Source organism: Thamnophis elegans, chromosome 1 (assembly GCF_009769535.1).
Source record: "Thamnophis elegans isolate rThaEle1 chromosome 1, rThaEle1.pri, whole genome shotgun sequence".
Classification (NCBI taxonomy): Eukaryota; Metazoa; Chordata; class Lepidosauria; order Squamata; family Colubridae; genus Thamnophis; species Thamnophis elegans.
Genome location: NC_045541.1, coordinates 147,015,323 through 147,038,715, shown reverse-complemented (window position 1 = coordinate 147,038,715; position 23,393 = coordinate 147,015,323). Strand labels below are relative to the sequence as shown.

Genomic DNA, 23,393 nt, shown 5'->3' with positions numbered 1-23,393 from the left:
AAAAAAAATAGTTATTTTAGACTATTTTTGACATTTTCTCAATATAAGATCATAGCAATAGCACTTAAACTTATACACCACTTCACAGTGCAGCATATTGCCCTCAACAATTGGGTCCTCATTTTACCAACTTCGGAAAGATGGAAGGCTGAGTCAACCTTGAGTCAGTGAAACTTGAAACTGCCGAACTGCTGGCCGTAATCAGCAGAAGTAGTCTGTAGTACTGCATTCTAACCACTGCGCCACCATGGCTCATATTTATGGTAAAGTGTAAAGCTACTTAAGGAACCATCCATCCCATTGCACTGGGACTGGCCTGTCCCACCTGTGCTGGCAGAGGAGACGTGCTACGGTTTGGTTGGTCAGGGAATTCTAGCTGGCTGGCTGGGTCCCAGAGAAGAATCTTTTCTGCTGTGTCCCTGGCCCTTTGGAATATCTTGCCCCCTTAGGTGAGATTAGCTTTCACCCTCATGACCTTCCTCAAGAGCCTTGAGGCCCCAATGGGGGACTATCATGCCGGAAGTGGTTGATGGGCAATATCAGATCCCACCCCTTACATTCTGCTCTCCTTCCCCATCTTTTAGCTATAACCTTTATTTTTATTATAATTTTAGTGTTTATCTATCTGTATCAACTTTATGATTTTTTTCCTCTCTCTCTCTCTCAGATATAGTTTTTATCACCTCACAGAAGGACAGCAAACCAATTTAATAAATAAATAAAATAAATAAAAGTAAGATATTGGTTCTATGATTTGAATAAAAGGAAGCAGCACTTGGTTAACAGTCTGGTGGTCCATATGCTATACTCTGATTCAGTGACGTGTGGTGAGTTTTATGGCTGGTGAGGCAGCTTTTTAGGCTTGTGGACTTCAACTCCCAGAATTCCACAGCCAGGCATGCTCAGTTCCGATTTAAAGTGACAGCATTTTTTCCCCCTTGCAAAATAAGTTTTCCCATTCTTTTTTCTTCTCCCTCCCCCTCCTTCCTCCCTCCCTCCCCCCCCTCTCTCAAACAGACACACGCACATGGAGAACTTGGATCCCTCTCTCACTCTTAAACAAACACAAACACAGAAGTGGATTGGATATATTTTCCAAAGGCTTGAAAGCAGCTCCTCTGCCATACTGCCCCCTTCCCCTGCTGCCTTCTGATCGGAGCCTTTGATTGCAGGTGAATCACGTTGCCTTTTCAGTGAAGCTGGGCTTATATACTTTTATCCAGCTGTGTGTGTGTGTGTCTCTGTGTGTGTGTGTTTGAAAAGGCAACGTGGGTTCTGCATGCAATCAAACTTTTTGAATTCCTCCCCTCACACACGCACCTTTTCCAGCTGTTTCAGAGAGGATTTCAACTCTGCCCTCATGAAAGGCCAGAGCTCTGAGTCAGACTGAGCTAGTTGCTCCCAGAGAACTCTAAAAAGCCTCTAAAAATGCCCTCTATAGGAGGCGAGAGAACAGGTGCCTCATTTGCATAAGGAATTCTTCACTTTTTAACCCTTGGTTAACTCTTAAAAGGTGAAAAATTCCTTATGCAAAAGAGGCCCCTAGTTCTCTGGCCTCCTCCTATAGTTAACACTAAGCACTGTTCCAAGTCACTGTGACTTAGAATCTGGTAGCAACTACCTTGGCTTTAATTATTTAAAAAAAATTCTTTAAAATTCTTTCCTTTTCCTCATGACTGGTGAGGCCACGCCTCCCCTGTCTCTAGTGATTGCACATCTCTGCTCTGGTTACTGAGAAGGATATTCAGGTAGTGAACAAATGCAGCTTCTCTTTACAATATTAGATTTTTCACTTAAATTGAACATTTCTGTTTAATACATTCTGTGTGTCCCTTGCTGTCAATAATTTGGGGTTTAAAAATCCATAATCTCAGGAGTCTGCTCATCTTTAAATATGCAACTTTATAATTTATTATAATCTCATCAGAGAAACTTAATTATTTGGAAAGTATTGAGGAACATTAACATGTGATGTGAATTATTAATGTAAGCAAGGAGTGAAGCTGAACAATGTCTTATTTGCTGGTCATTCTGCATTCAGATGAAGTATCGTAATTTCTGACTGAGCAAAGTTCCTTAAAAAAACAATACATCGTGACTGGAAGGAAGCCATTTTGTATCACTTGGGATTAAATGTCTGGGATTCTGGAGCAACTTTTTGAATATGCTCAAAGCCTGCTGTGGCTCTAGTTTGCTGGTTTCAACCATGAGGGAGAGAGTTATGGTGTACTAGGAAATTCCACCTTCTAATAGAATCCAGACCAGCACAGAAAGTTTTCTCTTTCCATATAATGCAAGATTAATGGCAAGGCAAATGCACGATCCAACTGGAAGCTACATAACATTGAGACAAAGTGAGAGGTCCATCTGTGCCAATAACCTTATGCTAGGAAGATCCCTTACTTCTCACAGTGAGGAAACAGCTTGCTTTTATTATTATTAGAGCCTGGGATACAGGCAACACCAGCATAGAATCCCTGCTTTAAGTTCTGTTTCTAATTTAGTAGTTTGTTTATACATGCCTACAAAATATTCTTAATCTAAAAAGAAATTTTGTCAGGAAATGTGGGTATCTGGAAAGATTATTATTGCTCACTGCCGCCATCCTCTGTCCTGCAAAATAATTTGACAGATTATTATTTCGAGCTCATAACCATTCAGGCCATAACTCATAGTAGGATATGTGCTCTGTGTAGAATGTTGCTGTTTACTTCTACAAAACCTGCAGTAGCTAGGCATTGTATCAAGGTAAGTAAAGTGCCAGGGCTTTGATCCAAATAGTGTATTGTGTGAACAAGCAGTATACGTGCTTGACTTTACTTTATATCTAAGCATATGAGACAATAAAGTGACACATTTTCCTGAATATAAAATAAAGTTCCACAGTTACATCTTCCTACTACAAAAGCTTCCTAGAAAGTTGGAGGTAGGACAGCATTATTCATTCAGCACAAATTTGGGGCAAGCCCTTTCAAGTAGGTCAACTTCTTTAATTTAATAGTTTTATTGGAGTTGTGGTCCCAACACTTGTGGAAATAACAGGCTGCGAAATGCCTTTTAATGTCCTAAACCACCAGATATTAGTGGATATGAGGACTTGCTTTGAAAGATAAGAAAATAATTCATAATGAGATTATTTGATTAGATCACTATCTTCATTTCTTTTGAGTGCAAGTCATAAGCTTTTGGCTACAGATTTCCAAAGGAAGGAACCAAATGCCAACAGAATGGAGTGCTGTGAAAATGATCACAATGAATCAGGTTTTTTTCAAGGAATTTTGTTACTAAAGAATGAGATGGTCCATACTCTCTTCTCATTCCATATTCAGAAATCAGATGGTTCACCTTTGAATTTTATTCCAGTACAGGTGATAGGACACAGCATTTGAGAGGAAAAACATTAGCTTATAGTGTGTAGTCAATTTTCCCATTACTGGTTATAGCGTCATCTAGTGTCCTATACCAACTGCTGACATGATATAAAGCTTGTCCTGTTATGTAAATAGAGTAATAACTGGATGACTATAAATCAACACTAAGTAACTGATCATAGCTTACATAGTTCCAACCTCCAGAATTAGGAGCTTGTATGATACAGTCAATGACGTTTTCAGAGTTCAGGACAAAATGGTCTCCTCAAAACATCTTGCTGGAATAGTCTAAATTGGCTCTGCTATGCCGGAACAAAACTCAAAGCGGAGTGTTTTGGCTTTGCATCAGAACAAAACTTTCCGTCATATACATGAGTTCAGAACATGTTACATGTTAGGAAGTCATAATTAGATATTCTTTCTTTATCCAGAAACCACAAAATGCTATCATTCAAAAAGATCTGAACTTTGTTCTGAGCCTGAAACATTTTATACATTCCTATGTATAACCTTGTCTTCCCTGATTAATTGCTACACCTGTTTGGTGCATGCTCAAACACAACAGTGTCAACACCAGTGTGTCAGAATCAAGCAATGTATGTTTGTGCTGGCTATCCTATGTCTGCTGGAGCATATGATCTGATTAGTTGGTTTTTTATCTGCTCGCTCACCTAAGCATTTCCCCCAATATTTATGATGTGTTGGAAGATTTGTTAGTGAGACAGCTACTCAGACCAACAAGAGAACAAATAGGCAACCTTTCTAACAGGTTTCCAACTTAGGAAATGGAAATGTTGGGGCACTCAACATGAAATTACACTGGAGACTCCTGCTGATCCAGCATCTGCTTGAATAGCTGGTTTGTTTTATACATAACAAACTTGATAAGACACTGTATGAAAAGATACATTTTCATCTGTAGAGAGATGATTTAAAATAGATGATGTTCCTGCACATTGTGTCCTATTTTTACTACCTCCCCTGTGCTTTTTCCTTTGGTTAAAAATATCTGAAAATGCCGTATCAACCTATCACATAATATCTATCAATAACACTGCTTTATCTGTCTGTCTGTCTGTCTGTCTGTCTGTCTATCTATCTATCTATCTATCTATCTATCTATCTATATCTATCTATCATCTATCTCTCATCTATCATCTATCTATCTATCTATCTATCTATCTATCATCTATCTATCTATCTATCTATCTATCTATCTATCTATCTATCTATCTATCTATCTATCTATCTATCTATCTATCTATCTATCATCTATTTTAGCCCATTTCCCTCAGAGATCCTAGGTTGACAGATGTATTTTCCACACTTTCCTAAGTTGCAAGGTATATTTTCAAATATAATGCCTTCTCTACAGTAAACGTAAGACTCTGAGCTAGTAAATCCACCTCCTTTCCCCTCAAATTTTCTCTTGCAGTTCCTCCCCTTGCAACCCTATTAGCTGTTTGCTCCAGATTTTTAAAATTTGAGAACTGATTGTAGGAGTGCTTTCCGCCAATCATTACATTTAAAGATGAAGAATGAAATAGCTTGAAGACTTGGAAAGTGATGTTTTACATCTGTGAAGATTTAGATCATTTCTGCATATAACCAGCAATAGTTCCGAATTACCAGCCTAGTATTTAAACTATGAAAATTCCATCCTTGGCTGTGTCTGTTTTTCTTGTTAAATTGTCATTATTCATTTTTCCCTGTATAAAATCTATCACTTTTTAAAAAAGTAATAATGAGCTGGAAGATTCTCAAAGAGAAACAAGAATCAGGGAATTAATATCATCAGAAGCTGGCTGTTCCTTTGAGAAACAGACCTGGGGCCTTCCCTCTGTCATAACCCAATCCCAGCCCTACCTCTCCCACAACAAAATCCCAACCACCACGAATCCACCATGAAAGAAAAAGAATCCCCATCTACAGCACTCTGTTCCAGTACCTTCATCCTTGTCCCAGGGCACTTGCCCCTCTGTAAGTCCCTTCATCACTGTTGGCTCAGCATAACATCATAATGTCATACAATTCATTACATGACTGAAAATTTTCTGAAGTCATGTTTGAACCTTCAATGTTAAATAACTATGCTTGCTATATGTCATGTTGCCATGCAGCAAAATCTGAAATTTGTATTTATCTTATTTATCTATTGGGTTTATCTTATTTGACCTCCAAATTTCACTTACATGATTAATACAAAGATATGAAGTGTTTTAGCAGGAGTAATGAAAAAAAAACAATTCAGTATCAAATATCAAAGGAAAATGATTATGTGCTATTATGTTATGTTTGACTCTTGCAATCACATACTGTAGATAGAAAATAAAATAAAAAGGAAAATATAATTAAAACATCAGACATACAGTTTAAACATATGATTTTTTAAACCCTGACTGAAATTTGAGAGAGGAGACTTGAAACTGTAGTCTATTGCCTCTGGAGAACATCAAAATGAAGAATGCTAATGAGGATTTGCCTTGCATAAAGCAAAACAGAAATACCAGTTCAATTAATGCCCTTCAAGCATAACATTAATTAAAATCTTAATCCAGCAACAGTCGTTCACATTTTTCTTTGCAAATATGAGTTAAATCTTAAATATGAAGGTTATCTCCACTTTTCGAGTAGGAATACATTCAGCTACATTCAATTACATTCCAGGCATTGTCCCCCTACCCCAGTGGTGGGTTCCAGCTCCCACTGCAACTGGTATGCTGCAACGGGATCCGGGCGTTAACCATGTGTACAGCATGCACATACATACCCACTACCCACGATGCTCCAGATGCTCGGCGGAGTGTTGCGCAGGCACCATACGCCCATGTGTGTGCGCAAATGTCCCAGTCAGCTCAAATAGAGTTAAGGAGAATGGGTGGGCGGGTGGGCCCTCTGGAGCATTGTACCAGAAAGGTACCTGGTGCTCCCAGAAGGTACCGGTACACCCGTACCGGGGTGTATGGTTGTATTCCACCACTGCCCTACCCCAACGCCAACACCCAAGAATTGGGTGTATATGTAAGAGCTTGCACTTGAACAAGAGTTTAGTAGGTTCAAAAATCGGAAAAAAAATGAAGTTTAAACAAACTAAAGGCAGGATCTATTCCCAGAATTAAAGGACAAACCTAAAAAAGTAATTTCTTTTGTTTAGAAAATGATTATTGGAATGAATCATTTGGGAGACACAACTATTTGTCTGATTAATGCTTAGGGAGCATATAGACATCCCAGTATAACAGTATTGAATTACGTATCTGCTATCCACGCATGATCTGATAGTGATGATACTAAACCTTATCACTGTGAAGCTAATATATCAACATGTGTGATTTGCAATCCATGAATCATTGATAAGCAGAACTCTCCCTCCCTTCCTAAGTCTTCCAAAAATTTGGTTATAATCATCAGCTTGTTAAAGCAGTTTTGAGTTATGGGAAATACAGTAAGCATTCTTCAGACAATATTTTTGACTCACAAATGATTCATCCCAATAATTACTTTCTAGGCAAAAGAAAGTAATTTTTTTAGGTTTGTCCTTTAATTCTGGGATTAAACTTTCTATACAACCTACTACTTTCAAGAGTCCAAGAAGTCTCAGTCAACATGGCCACAAACCAGCCTGTTTTCTAAAACATTTTAAATGCATGGAACAAGCTTGATTTGTGATATGGATGATGAAGGAATGTATTGGGCAGGGGTGGGTTCCTGCCAGTTCTAACCTCTTCTATAGAAGAGGTTCCACAAATCTACAATGCCATTTAGAACTGGTTCCAGCTCCCTCCCCCTGCCTGTCTGCACATCATCAAGATGAAGAGCGAGAGAAGGAATTCTGGGAGTTGAAGTTCACAAGTCTTAAAGCTGTCAAGTTTCAACACTCCTGGGGGTTTTTTTCTAAAGGGTTAGGGGTGCAAGGGTCTTGTAACTTGACAGCTTTCAGACTTGCACACTTCAGTGCCAGAGTTCCTGGGCCAACATTTTGGTTGCTAAGCAAGAGTATTGTTGAGTGAGTTTCACCACATTTTACAAGTTGGCCACACCCACCCAGTCACATGGCCAGCAAGCCACTCCCACCCAGTCACATGGCTGGCAAGCCACTCCCACAAAGCAGGCCATACCTACCGAAGAGGTTCTAAAAATTTTTGAAACCACCACTGGTACTGGGCCATGAAACATTGATACCACTATGTGGTTCAAGCTTCCCAATTTCTAGACTACACATAGCTAATGATTTATATGGTAAGAAGAACATGATCTGAGACCTTTTGGGGTATTTGTATAGAGCAATGAAGATGACCTTGTTGATCTAGTAATGGATAATGCATATCTCTGACAAGGTCCTCTTCCTTACTCTCTACCAGAGGTGGGTTCCTACCGGTTTGGCCCAGTTCAGCCGAACAGGTAGGGTATGCCAGCCTGGGTAGCAGACTGGCAGCAACCCAGGCTGGCCACACCCCCGAACCAGTTACTGGTTGCCGCCGTCACCATCTTTTTTTTTAGTCCTGCACATACGCAGAACAATTTCCATTGAACTGCGCATGTAAATGCATGAGCAACTAGCAGTAACAGCCAGTTGAAACCCACCCCTGCTCTCTACGGAATCTTATTATACCCTAGTACAAGCACTGGAAATGGCAGTAAGACATTAATTCAGAAAGAAATTCAACATAAAAGTGAATTAATGTTTAATTTGAAGCAAGCCCAAATAAACTTATTTAAAGGATACCTATTGTAAGCCCATTGTAAGAGAACATATTATTATGAGTTGCTGGTGTGATGAATCACAAACCTCTAATAGGTTCGGGACAGTATACAGGAGTTTCTGTATGGAGATAATCCAGAGCCTCTAGTTATCTATCAGAAAAGAAGAAATACCACTACTACCACCACCCACAATAACAAAAAGTCAGCAGAAGAAAACAAAACTGAAGTTAGCTGGTATTCTGAAAACATCAGTTCTTATAATCTGAAGTATGATCTTCTTGCAGTATTCTTTTAAAATAAATGCTTACCTTTAAATATTGGAGGTATGTATTTTTTTAAAAAATATAGAAACTTCTGAAGATATAACAATCAACATGCACACAGTGTTATCTAACTTGCAATGTTCTTTATGTTGGTAACAAAATGTGAGTGGCTATTTTTAGAACCATAGACCCATTTTCTTATTCTAAAGTGGTAACAATAAAGCCCTTTAAAATACTACTTGCTCTCCAGACTAAAGGAAGCAACTATGATGTAGGACTTTCCTACCTCTGCCAATTGTAGTCGCCTGCAATCCTTACTGGCTACTCTTGAGAACCTTTAATATAACATCCTTCCACCTGATTTCTGACCCTCATAGTTTAACTCCCCTGAGTCTAGTGCTTTCTAATGGTTCCCCAATCTTCAGAAGCAGAGTGGGGAGATTGCAATGGAAAAAATTAAATACAAAACTCGAAGCTAATACTTGTACTACTAGAATGACTGTGGCTAGTGCATCAGTTGACACATCCTACATGGGCTTCTGCAATAGAAGTTGATCTTATTCTTCTAGAAGGATCCAGAAATTTCCAACTCTTTTCTAAGACCTCTGTGTGCTACCTACTAAGGTATATGGATATGCCCTATCCCCAAACTAGTGGTCTACAAATGTGTTAGACTCCCAATTTATTGTATATTGATTAGAAAGTATTAGGTTGTGGGAAGTGCCTTGACACATTCCCATTTGAGAACTTATTTATTTATTATCAAGAAAACCCATAAATGGCCATGACTCGGCTGGTCCCTGTGAAATGTCTCAGTGATTTTGAGAGCTGTGTAATAGGTATCTCCTGAACAATCTTATGTTCTGTTTTGGTATTGTTTTATTTTAATGTCCTTTAACTGTCTTTCCAGATCTCAAATTAATGGTATATGAAAAGGGACACATTCTGAAGTCAGTCAACAAAGACCAACTCAATGCGTGTACATAAAAGAAGAAATACTAAAAGCCTAAAGCTGTTGCCTAGGTGATTCACAGAATCCTGCTCTATTAAGGTACCCCGAACTTGTCCATAACAGCAAAAATGTCATACTGAAATTAAGCTAATCATACTTTTCTACGGTTCCTTAAGAAAATTGCACAGGGAAGTTTTTCCAAAGTGAACTTTTGGCTAGATATTTATCTTTTAAAGCCTGATCTTTTTTGCTATATCATAGAAGGACCTTCAGTCCACCATAATGTGTCCTTGATGAACAACAAAGTAAAGCTGGCCATGCTAAGAAATGATTACTACATGCTGGGATTTACCTTTGAGTGTATACCTTAGTTGTAGAGTAAAAGCAACACATAACATTTAAAGACAACTTTTTAATCACCTGGACATCTTCAGCCAAATTGATGGCTAACTAGTAATAAATCATGAGCTCCAAGACGACATGATTCCATAAAACAACATCCTCCTCCCCCATAAACGCATATGAGCCTGAATTTTTGTCATTTGTATAAAGAAAACTCTTGAAATTGCAATATAAAGACAAAAATGGCTTAATGTAGTTTTAAAAATGAAGCTAAGCCTTGTCTCTATGTCTCTTCCTGGTCTGTGTCATCACATATCAATTGTTCCAATTGTTTCCAAGCTACCAAATGCAGCCTTGGCCCCCCCAAATGTTATCCACTTCTGATAAAACCTATGTATGCTCATTCCCTACACCCTTACAATGCATGTTGCATCTGACACATTCAAGGTAGTTAAGCCACAGTTTTCAACAACAGACACTGCATCTGGGAAAAATGCTTGTCACACAACCTAATGTCATTCTTATGGCAAGAAGTTCTACTGATATGCCTCTTATGTCTCCAGTCCAAATAGTTGCTTCCCTTCTTCCAGGCAAACAGTTTTTCTAGTACTGTAGAGATAATTTAGACATATAAAATTGAACTGAGGTCAAAGAACACGAGACAGACCAAGAAGAAGATGGAGACACAACTTCAAAAACACATTGCAACAGCATCAATTTGTTCATTAGTTCAGACTGCCAGAAGAGCAAGAGCAAGAACATTAATACAATTGAGCGAGTCCAGAGGTATTTCATGAGAAGAGTCCCTCACTCCTCTGCTCACAATAGAATCCCTTACGCCACCATGCTTGAAATTTTGGGCTTGGACAACCTAGAACTATGCTACCTAAAGTCTGACCTAAGTATAGTACACAAAATTGTCTGCTACAATGTTCTACCTGTCAACAACTACTTCAGCTTCAACCTCAGTAATACATGGGCAAACAATAGATACAAACTCAAAGTAAACTGCTCCAAACTTGATTGCAGAAAATACGACTTCAGCAACCGAGTGATCAATCCCTGGAATGCACTACCTGACTCTGTTGTTACATCCTCAAACCCCCATAACTTTAACCTTAATTTGTTTACCATGGACCTCACCCCATTCCTAATAGGTCTGTAAGGGGGCGCGCATAAGCGCACCAGCATGCCTACCATCCCTGTCCTACTGTCCCCATTTATTCATACCCATTTCCTGTGTTCATATCCATGTTTATACTTACACCTGTTATCTCGTACATGTTTCACAAACTAAATAAATGAATAAAAGAAATAAATAAAAGAACCAAAACTTTATACCTTCCTTGACACCAGTAGTAAAAGAGGAAGTAAAAAAGAAGAAGACCTAACAAATTTGGGCACAGGTCTTTCCCAGCTCTGGTGTTTGAGATCTTTTCAGTGGAATATATCTGAGAGTTAAATATCTACAAATAATTATAGAGCACTTTTGTGAGAGATGGTAGTTGTGCCATTATTAAAATCTCATATAAATCCTTGAGATTGCACTAGTTTTGCAGTTTTTCATGAAGACAGGGAAGAGATTCAAAAGCTAGAGCAAAGATTAAAAAACAGAAGACTTGACCCAACAACAATTGAAGGAAAGTTGCAGAACAATTGTCCAATATATCTTAATTGGGTTTCAACTCTCTGTTCTTTTTCCAAACCTCTGATTATCCTTCTGCACTTAGATGTCTTTATTCCTTGTTTGTTTTGCAAAAAAGGGATCATTCTTTAAATTCTGGCCAATACTAGAGACTTTGGCTTTGCAGCATAACATAAACTTTCATATACTGTATATGATATTATTAGCACACATAGATTAATATGTCTATTAATCTAAAAGAGAATTTTTAGAAAACAGGCTAAGCAGAAATACTGAGTCTATTCAAACTGAAATGAGAAGAATAATTTGCCCATCATTAACAAACCGCAGTTTGGAGAATTTTGTACTGACATTTTCCCATGCTCCTCTAGCAACACCAGAGAATCACTATTAAGCCATCTTCAAACTGCAGTATACTGTATACTTGTATAATGAACTAATTTCATGTGTTCCAAGACTGAATCCTGGTAGTTAAAATATGTTCAGAGAACAAAGTTTGGTTTGCATAAAAACCAATTGTTTGTTTTTGTTTCATTTTTGGAACATCCTTTTGTTATAATTGTAGAATTACTTCTGACTGGCAAGAAAGTTCTTTGGTTAGAAGCTCTTTGGCTGCCTCCCAAGAGATGACGTCACATCATTCCCATCTAGCATCATGTTCTGTTAGCAGCACTTGGGTAAGTCATTAGTTCATCAGCTCCATTTTTACTGAAATAACCAGACACATTCCATTGAATGTCTCAGAACTGTTAATGATTACGGGAAGCATCAGACTTTTATCCGATTTCCCATTCTTTTTCCCTAATGTGAGAGTTCAGGGAACTAAATCAAACATACACACTCACACAATGCCATCCTGCTTCAGCAAGAGCCAGTGGGAGTCTTTTGGTCATTATTTTCTCAGTCAGAAGAATGTAACCATTTTCAGAACTGACTAGAAAAGCTGCTGTAGGAAGCAAAAAATGATAAATTCCCACAATTCAGACTGTAAAGATATTAATTGGACCTCATTAAAGCTATTAATATGTGGAGAATGAAAAACTGAAAGTGATGGAAGCTTAGAAAGGACGAAGCACATGTTAATCCACTGCAGTTGTGTCTTTGAATTTTAAAGATTGAATTGTACAGCTACCCATTTTGGATAAATCCTAACTTCCAATTACCTACCATTTATCAATTCTTAGAAACTAGCCTAGCGTGTTCTCTCTTGATTTTAAGATACTTGTATAAGAAGCTTCCAGATCCCTGTTCTATCTAAGAGTGCACCATAAATATGCAAACTGAGGGTTTGTATGATGCTCTGCAGCCTTGGTGTTTGTGTAAAAGATCTGGAAATACCATGATGCCAAGCTCTGTCCATTTGCATTATCCTAATGCATGTTTTGGTATTTGCCTTTCCTTTCTCTCCTTTGAATACCTGTGTTCAGTGGTGTATTAACCATTAAGCAGACTAAGCATGTGCTTAGGGTGCCAGGCACAAAGGGGGCACAACAAAGTTGAGAAAGAAAAAAAGACCCATGAAGCTTGGCTTCATTTGTACAGTATGTACAAAGGAGGGGGACAAGATTTGTCAGTGCTTAGGGCACCAAAGATCCTTAATCCGCCGCTGCATGTGTTGTAGTGTTTGTGTGCCTGGGTGGCCTATGAAAATAATAGAATAAATTGCTGGCAACTGAGAACCAAAGGCCTGGCTTTTTAGTGAGGTGAGGCTGTTTTTAATTTATTTTAAAAGAATTACTAGCAAATTGAGGAAAATGAAACTATGGTATTTCCTTTTTTCTGCAGGGGATTATTGTGTCAGATGAGAATTGTGGACTTCATATTTCTAAAAAAAAAATCCAGTTAATTCTTCCAAAGTATGAGCTCAAGAGCCTCTTTGGACTCAGGGTCATTTACTTCTTGGTTTGCACATTAACTATCTAATATTTTCTGGCTTGCCCAACTCTATGAACTTTCCTCCGGTCTCACTCTTCTCCATGGAGCAATGCAATTCTTCAGGGCCAATGTGCTGAGTTTTTCTTTATGGAAGTCAGGTTTGTGCTCTTAAGGACAAAAAACATTGGAAGCAACTTGGAAGTTCTTACAAGTAATGTTTGCTCTCCGATTGGAACTCTGTCTTACTTCATGAAGGCCTATATGAAAGAATGTTCCAAATAAAGTTGGCTAAGATTAATTTCCTCAGATTGTTCTTTCTCCCACTAAATCCTGCATGATTAGTTTATTTCTCATGGGAGAAAAGCATAATCTTGGGCTTGCAGTATTATGTCCTATGAGCCCAAATTTTGACATTGTCACAGTTTGAGAGGGCCATCCTAGGCAAATTCTTAACTTGGATTTGGAGAAAGGCAAAAATGAAGCACTTCATTATTATAATGATGGTCTCAGTGGTAGATTGTTCTTACTGAATTACATATATAATTTCCTTTCCATCCTTTGCAGAAGAGCACATTAGCCAAGCTAAACATATTACTACTTATGATCTTGGAGGGAGGATTCAATGATACTTAAAATGGTTTTGGCTTTAACTTTGGCAATATCTGCTGGCTGATTTATCTCTACTCTAATGGTTTGTGATTCATTATTTTCCTTTCTCCCTTTTCTCTTTGTTTAATGAGATTGTATTGCTATTTTGATATTTGTTACTTAATTCAATTTGACTTGACTCAACTTTGCCTTGTAAAGTAGTAGGTAATGGGTACACTAATCATTCTGTGTCACAGAATCTTTTATTTTAATATTTTCCAGCCTTACTGGAGTTCTTTTATCTTTTTGTTATAAAACTTACTTACCAAACCACTAACTGTCTCAATTTCTCTTCCCTGAATAATCTATAGTGTATTCATATTTGTTTGCATTTATTATTTGGAGCAGTGATATGATGTTAAAGGGACATGTAAGTTGCAGGACTACTTTCTTGTGACTTTGGGGTTAAATAGCACCAGAATCCTCCATAGGGATGTGGATCCCATTCAAGCAATATCAGCAAATAGCCCGATCCTGTAAAGATGGAAGTGAGGAAAGCTAAGACTCACAATGAAGAAAGGCTTTCCCCAAAAGTAAAAAATAATTGGAGGATGACCCAACGCCACGATGACACGGACATGCGGTCTCGATACTCGAGGACCGCAGCTGATACTTTTGCCATTGGGTGGTCCAATTGGACCTAAACCGTCCGATGAACCAATGAAGTGCCAGAAGGATATCTGAATGAAGTTGATAGAAGATAAAAGGAGAATTTGACTAGACATGACTATGTGTCAAAGCTGTGACTTATAGTATGTAGTCAGGACAGTGAAGTATAGTTATTTCTTCAACCTTATTGCATATGTCGAGTGCTGTCACGGATCCTTTTTCATATTAAACTATGCCTTTTTTAGGATATGATGGCCTGAAAAATTGTTTTAGAGGACCTCTATGAAATATTAACTTGATAAAGTCAATTGGATTCATTTTGAATGGAAGTTAGCCTGGCAGATCTTGAGAAGATAACCCAGATAATGCTTTGGAACATAACTGGGGAGGAGCTTAAACCTGTTACTATTGAAGAAGAGGACAGTTTTTGGTGAGATGGTCACTTCTGGACTGGATACCTATTCTATCTAGCTTATACTGCTAAGATCTCAGGGAAGGGGCATGAAGCACATAAGAAGTCATCAAACTTAAAAAATACAAAATAATTATGTGTGTTTGTTATATAGGTTATGATTTACATGTAGCCTATGTAGGCATAAAAATAGTTGTAATAAATAAAATAAAAATAAATCTGGGTCTCCTTCCCAAATTTTCCTTTTATGAAAAAGCAGAAAGGATTCTATATCTTTTGGCCAATCAAACAAACAAACATAAATCAGGTAAGAAAAGAAATTTCAGAATTTCCTCTATTTAATTAAATACTTCTACAGCAATCTATTTAGGAAAGACTCAGACACTTTGAAGGAAATCATCCAGTTGAGTATTCAGGTGTTCCCCTGAGCAAATTCATAAGCATAATCATTTTAGCAGATTCTTGCAGGCAAAATATATCATAGGAAAATTAAATGAAATGTCTGGGTTTGTGGCCTAGATATTATTTCCAGAAACAATCTTCCTGACCATTGTTAGAGACTGAATTGGTCTGATCTGGCAAGACAGTTCTTAGGCTCATATGGCCCATACAGGCTGAATCACTGAGTTCTGTGACTTATTGACCCCAATGTCTGCTGCTAAGGAGAAAAACAAAATTCCACATTAAGAGTTATTAAAAAAAGAGTAAAAATAAATGAAAGAAACAATATATAATACTTTTATAAGGGGCAAGCATTCTTCAAAAACGATTCAGCAGGAACACAGTACCTTTAAATGATTCATTTAAAGGACACCCTCATTTTTTCAGGTTCTTCATTATCTGGAAGGACTATATCACTGCTTTAAAGAATCTACTTCTAATGTTAGTGACTTTTAAACCAATGGCACTTTCTTCAGGCAAATATAGGAGCCAGGAATAGACTGGGATCCTTTAATGAATCATGGAAAGATGCTATCTTCTGTTGGCAGAAGGCTTTCAAAATGTACACCTATCCACTTAGTCATTGGTCTGACCACACTGTAGAATATATAATTTTATTCGCTGCATTTCAAAAAAGAATCATATAGAACTGTAGAAAGGAATACGTGGGGGGCAATCAAATTGATCAAGGGATTGGAGTGATTCCATAGAAAGTAAATGTTCAACAACTGAACTTTTTGCTTGAAAAAATGTATAAATTATTCTACTGTGGAAAAATTAATAAGGGATGGTCTTTCTCTTTTGGTCTGTCTGTTTTGTCTGTCTTTCTTTCTCTCAGAATAGGAAACCATTCACTGATGTTGAAAGATGGAATCTCGAGAAACAATAGGAAAGATCATTGTAACTACAGTTTTCTGGTTGTCTATTTTGCTCTAATATCACAGGAGAAAAGTCGATTAAAAAAGCAGAGCCCTAAACATGATATCCATCTTTTCTTCAGCCTGGCCTTCAGTTAAGAAATCTTCTAAAACAACTTATATGACATAGATGAAGAGATGATGTAACATATGCTTACAGTAACCTATCTAGCAGTTTTAATCCCAATTTAATTATAACATTAATTTTATACATTATTCTATTTATTGGCTACTTTATATTATATATCAACCAGAGATCCTTTTTGATGGAGATGGGTGGTTTAGAAATATGAAACATTAAATCAATCAATAAATTAATTAATGAATCAATCTGGGGAATAACTCTCCCTCCGCAGTTTCAGTCTATTCTTGCTCATTCAAACAAATTACACTAACTAAATGAACAGAATGTATTTTACTTATGGTTATTCAGTCATTAAGTGTAAAAAATAAATCTGAATAAGCATACGTTTTTGTATTGGCAAGACAAGCTATGTCTCCTCTCTAAAATATGCCTGGACTTCTGGTATAGTGGACTTGGCAGCAAACATCTGAGCTGAGCCTCTCTTCAGCAAGTGACCACAGAAAACATCAGTGGGATGCTGAAAATTCCTCCAGAACAAAGGGGGAAAACAGTATGTGTCCCCACAGTCCCCACATAGCTGCTTCTCTTGTACAAATTGCAAAATGAAAGCTTTAATGGAGTGTCTAGTGGATGAGAAAATATGTTCCTTTGATTCTGGCATCCCATTTCCTTGTAAAATATAATTTATTGTATTCTGAAGGTGTTGTGATTATTCATCTTCAAAACATTTAGAATAAATACTTAACTTTATTTTTTATAACTTGTGAGATTTCCATCATTATGATTGTTCCATTCATAAAGTTTCTTTATGTGTCAGTAAGACATGGTAAATTCTACTTTTGAAGATAACATTCTATTTCTTCCAAATAGATGTCAGATCTTTTATATAAATTGGAATAGTAATGATGAAAGGGGTTTTTTTTGTATAGCCAAAATATTTGGTATAAGTGAGTTACCATGACAACCATGACCTGTCCCACATTATTGAAGTTTGAAGACATAATGCACTCTAGATCTGATTTTTATCTTAGTATAGTTGCAATGTGATCTGATTTTGAAGGACATTCCAATCAGTCTGTGGCCATGACCAAGTAACTCTGTTTCTTGGCTTTATGGGCCAGCTGCCATGGGCAGCTTCAATTGGAAGAGCTAGAAGATACTACTACTACTGATGCTTTGAATGAATGCCACAAATAGCTGGAGGAGTGACTGGATGTAGGACTTACCTCCATTGCTAAAGCACATATCCTATCTGGCAGATAGGATACTCAGATTTCTATCTGGCAGATAGGATATTCAGATTTGCTTGAAGTTGAACTATAACTGGAGAGCTCCAGTAGAAGTGCCATGGGCAGAGTCTTGTAGGCTTATCTGGAACAAGTTTATAGTTGTCTCTTAAGGAAATAGACATGCTCCTCTAGTCTGTGGGTTCACCCAACTTTTTGTCGGTATCAGATCTCTCTTGGTTGATCAAGAAATGATGTTTTATTGGATCCATGCAGAGACATCTTCTCTGAGAAAGGGATTGTCTTCTTAGCCTTAATGGAAACTGTAGTGCCTCTTCCTCAAGATGCTATTGCTAGACCTAATGATTTTGAACAATTTCCACAGTCTCCAACTGTCCCTATTTAGGGAAGATGGTTGAAAAAGTGATTTGGTTTCAGCTTCTAAGAATCCCAAAGAAGATATATATCTGGATCCATTACTGTTGGATTTCAAGTGTATTAGAGTATGATAATAGCATCAATTTGCACTAATTGAGGACCTGTGGTGAAGCTGAGATGGAGGAAGGCTGGCATCAATCTTGCAAGTTTCATATTCTCTTTCAGGAGAGCCTGAATATCTTGCTTTTTGTTAGTTAAGAGCTTCCATTGTCTAGAGAGCACCTGCTACAGATTTGTTGCCACATCAACAGGTAGATTTACAAATAACTAAGTTGCAAAATGCCATGGTGTCATCTGCACAAGGTAGATCAGGCCCCAAACTTAACTCTGCAGGAAGACTAGAATTACATTTATTGGTAGGCTATAATCAATCTTGCAAGATAATTGTGTTCTCCTTGCCTCCCTCTTCTACCCCTGTGTCAATGCAGTACTGGCAGAAATAAACAAAACCCTCATTTGCCTTTTATTTTATAATAGCTACAAATATGAAACATAACAAACACTTCAATTTTGAATCAATAACTGCTTTCTTTTAACCTCTGCAAATTCACTAGGTTCCATGAATATGTATGCAACCTAGCTCAAGCTGATTTTGGCTATTTATAAAAGAAATATTTCTGTACCTGGTATGTAAAAAAACAGGTCTCTTATTGCCTGTGATAATTCACACATTATTTTAAATCAATTCTAAGATTTAACTAATCTTCCCAACCCCCTCATGCACAACACAAGATAGAAAAAATTTATAATGGTTTTCCCCAGTTATTTTAGAGTAAAGTAAACATCTCTTCTGTTTTGATAGACTCTGCAAACTCCTCTGAATTTCAGGAGCAACTGGGTGTTGTAATCTGCATTACAAACTGAAAAGAGTTTATTGAAATTTCTGCAGGGGTTTTCATATTAGTCTTAATCAGTTATATTATTTCAAGAGGTTAATCAATATCGAAGAATGCAAAAAGCTGTCAGGCTGAAGCTGATTCCTTTTAGGATCTTTGGCCTGTCACGCTCTCTATATTGTGCTGTCCTGTTTCATTAGTGTGGAATTGGGAGGGGGATAATAAGGAGTAGAATGTGTTGCTGTCAAAATAATTCCTTTCTAGAAAGCCAAGGTCATCTTTTGTTCTCTACACCTCTGAAGAGCTTGGAAGGTGAGGCAAGTGGGATAAGGCAAGTGGGGTGAGGCAAGCGGGTGTGAGGAAAGGCGCCCCTCGACATGAGTGATGTTGAGTTGACCACGCCCACTCAGTCACATGACCACTCAATCACATGATCACCCAGTCAATCCCACCAAGCCAAGCCCACAGAACAGGTAGTAAAAAAAATTGAATCCTACCACTGGGTAGATTGATCTAAATGTATAAATCTAAATTAAACTGAAATCTACAGTTCGCAGCTGCTGATTGTCGAGAATTGACATGTGGTTTTCTATCTTTCTTACTGGAGTTGGTGCAGCAAGAAATGAGGAAGAATTGATTTAATCATTTCCTCTCCTGCTTTGGTCCTAAGAAAGTTTGCCCTTCTGAAGTTCCCTCTCTGAAGCTGGATATCAGGAAGACCCCCTGCTCAAGAGTCTTTCCCAAGCCAAAATCCACTCCTACTTTTCCCTCATGTAACTTTTCCAGCCATTTAATTGTTGAGAGAAAAACACTGGTGTTGTTCCTATTTTTGTAAACTGCAAATTTCTCATTATAAAAACTTTTTATTTTTATTTTTTAGAATAACAGTGTGTCGTCTGGGTACAAATGTCTCTGTGCAATAGCCATCAGAATTTACAACATCATTTACTACATTGATATTAATGCTCTAATCTTACAATTATAGTATATTAAACAATTGAGCACAGTAAACCTGTTCATTTTTCCCTCTTAATGTATCTTCTAATAAGAAAATAATAATAATAATAATACTAAATACTAATAATACTAAATACTAATAATACTAAACATAATAATCCTCTTTTTCATAATACTAACAATTATTATACTGTTTACATCTCTGTCTTAACATATTTTCTACTCTTCTTTAATCTCCTTCTTTGATTTCCAACTTCCATTTTTATTCTCTAACCTTTGATAAAATAATTCCCATATCATATAATATTCAGTTTGTTCTTTCTCCTTAATTTCCAGCATTAATCTGTTCATTTGTGCACATTCTAATATTTTCCTAATCACCTTCTCATCAGTAGGGATCTCTTCACTTTTCCAATTTTGTGCAAATACCATTCTAGCTATGGTTAATACATGAATGATTAAATATGTATTATCTTTACTATACGTTTCAAGTAAGATCCCCAACAGAAATATTTCTGGCTTTAAATCAATGTGCTGTTTTATCATCTTTTCCAACCATGTATGTATTTTTGCCCAGTATTTTTTACTTCTACACATGTCTACCATATATGATAAGACCCAGGTATCTGGTGGCACTTCCATCATTTAGCTGACTTATCTTTAAACATCTTTGGCAACCTCACCAATGCAAAGTATGGCATCTACCAATAAATTTCAATTTACTTTCCTATCCTTGCTTCAGCTTATTTTTACCACCAAGACGTCTTTTTAAAAAAAATGCTGGTGTGTGTGTGTGGCAGGCAATGTTACAATGAAGTTTTTAAAAAAATGATTACTTGTGATTGTCCAGGGAATTGGACTGTTCGTCTATTTGCCTCAGGCAGCACCACGTGAGGTTGAGAAGCTCTTACTGTCATGAATAAATTGTGGAACTGTATCATTAAAAAAAGTTTTTAAAGAACTGGCAGTTCTGAAACTGCTCTTGGCAGATCCTGCCCAGCTTGAAAGATTTTAGTGCAATAGACGGTAAGCTTTCTCAATCTTATCTGCTACTTCAGGATTTTACAATAGGTGTCAATATTTGGGGGAAAAAAGCAAAAGTATTTTATTACTCCATTTAGTATACTGGCAATAAAATAAAATATCAGAGTTAATTTTTGAACCACCATCTGAAATCCAGAAAGAGTTTAATATCAAGGAATACTTCCAAATTAGAAAACTATACTTTCTAGTTTCTGTCTGAATATTGTTTTATTGAGCTCACTCAAGTTATCATTGGTGAGTTTGATAAAATATGGGATAGATGACTAATGTAAAATGTGAATGAAGAATCACATCCTTCTACCCTGAAAGTGCATCAAAAATATTAGCTTTAATGTAGCCCAGTTATGTAATCCATGAAAATGCCCCAATTGGGGGTTTGTAAATGGTACAAAATTGACCTATGTTTGGATCTAGATTTTTTTAAAAAAGTTCTGAATGCAAGTATTTTATAGATTATATAGATTAAGCTTTGACATTAGTCTCAGATTATTTTATTTTATTAGTACTGCTAAATGCATCGGTGAAACTCTGGATCATGTGGCAAAATCATCCAGTAACAAAGGCCACAATCCCACGACAAAGTCAACATTTTATAGGAGAAAAGTATAAAAAGACTAAAGGTGTTTGGCTTAAAAATGTTTATAGTTAAAGAATTTCCATAACTATACAAACACTGTGGAATATAACCGAGGACACTATAGGGTCAATTACTGTTCTTTTTGCATTGCACCATCAGGCCAGCTGACTGAGAGAAGTGGGAATGTCAAGAAGTTCAAGCTGGGGTTTTTGCATTACAGCTGAATTTCCTCCTTGCTTGGAGGTGAATCAGATGATACCAGAGAACTGATGGCCTTCTGTAAATAAAAATCCAGCTCAGCGGCACCCTCCCAAATTGGGAAGCATGTTGCTGGGAAGAAGCCAAATCTAGAATCAATATATTAAACAATGACTTAGATGACAGCATTCTACTATGACCCACAATGTGACACTCCCTTGTTCTTCCCTTCAATTTATTTTTAGATCTTTAATTGCAAGCTATGCTGAATGACCAGATCTAGATGTTCTTTAAATGTCCCAGCATGCTATGAGCAATGCTTTATCAGGAAGATCATGGCACTTATAAATGGCTGTTTTATGCGGTTGTCTACTATGGTTGTGAGATTACAACTCTAATCTCTTAAAATATATAGGGTTTAACAGTAGGCATGCCTCCACTAGGCATTCTTCAATCAAAGTCCCCTCAAATCTGGAATCAACTCAGGGGGAAAGTACCACATTGTTCAGACATTTATGTGATAATTTGTCTGTTTGTTGGATACAATAGACATGCATATAATCTGATTCTTCTTGCTTACTTATATTTTCACTAAATAAATGCAAGCCCAATTCACCCAGATACCTGCTATCTAATATTTTAGAATTGACATGCTGATAGGAAAATTGAAAGTTTGAATTTGAAACATTGAAATGTTTCAGTATCGAAGAAATGTAGAGAAAGGTGTTAAGTAGATTTCATAGTACTAAATAAGAGGGAAAATAGAATTTGTTAAAGAAATAATTATGGATAAAACTATTATATTAAAGCTCCCTATTTCAAAATGAAACATAGAAGTACTTTGCTTCCAAGATGAATTCAATAATTTTCTGGCTTTCTGTTTAATGGTAACATCATTGCTTATATTTATTTTATGTTTATTTGTCCTGAATTGCCAAAACCAGCCACTGATCAGATATCTAGCCTAGAGAAATCTGAGCTGATCTCATCTGATGCTCTCAGCAGTAACATGAATCACAAAAGGAAGAAAAATAGCAGCAATAATAAAAATTAGTTCATTCTACTTTGATCATCTGTTAAGGATACTTCTTTTGCGGAATATCTAGCCAGGTTTTCTTGGAAAATTTTTGGTGACAATATCAAAATATTCATAATAATTATACATCTGATATAATAGTTGTACTATTACAGATACAATGGGCAGTTTTTGTTCCTTGAGTTAATTCTGTCCATCTACAATTTCCAGAAGATGCTCACAATCAGTATCTCTAGCTGTCTGTATTTACTGGCATTAGATGTAAGAATGCAAGCAACTGAATAGACAGAGGAGGAAATTGGGGAGGGGGGGAATCTTCCTCTGTGAAAGCAAGTGGGAACAGAAGGGTCTTGAGACCTATACAGCTGGACTCATGTATTTTAGTAAGTGTAATCTGAAAATCAGCTCAATAATTGTTTAATTTTATTTTTTGTTCTTTTATTTTTTGTTTCCCAAATCTATTTTTTCTAATCTGTTCCTTTTCCCTTTTCCATGAAAATTGCTTTTTAGTTCTATTATTTACATTTAGTTTACTCATGTTCAGATTTAATTTTGTATTTATTATACCATCTATAAATTAATACAGAGGGCTGTTTCCTAGGACACACAACTTGGGTAGATCATTTCTGTTTATAGAAGATACCTGAAGGTACTTGGAGTTACATAAAGCATTACAGGCTAAGACTAATACTTGAATTCCACCTAGAAACCTGTTGTAAGTCAATACATGGTCCATTACATTGACATTACATGCTGATAACCAGTGGCTAATTCTTCCAGAACTGAACTTTCAATGACACACCTGTGATGCTATGAG

At 36.9% G+C, this 23,393-nt stretch overlaps 2 long non-coding RNA genes across 4 annotated transcripts in view; one reads left to right on the top strand and one right to left on the bottom strand.

The window, feature by feature from the left end:
• LOC116520204 overlaps positions 1–23,393 on the bottom strand; it is a 111,811-nt gene that overhangs the window by 70,564 nt on the left and 17,854 nt on the right. Inside the window, exon 1 of one of the 3 annotated variants that reach the window (XR_004256729.1) lies at positions 16,030–16,301. The exons of the other annotated variants lie outside the window; for them this stretch is intronic. This is a non-coding gene — a long non-coding RNA (uncharacterized LOC116520204). Of the gene's footprint in view, positions 1–16,029; positions 16,302–23,393 lie in introns of those variants that run through there. 3 annotated transcript variants of the gene reach the window in all.
• On the top strand, positions 13,229–14,828 carry LOC116520218. The gene is made up of 2 exons (XR_004256733.1): positions 13,229–13,310; positions 14,655–14,828. It is a non-coding gene; the product is annotated as an uncharacterized LOC116520218 (long non-coding RNA).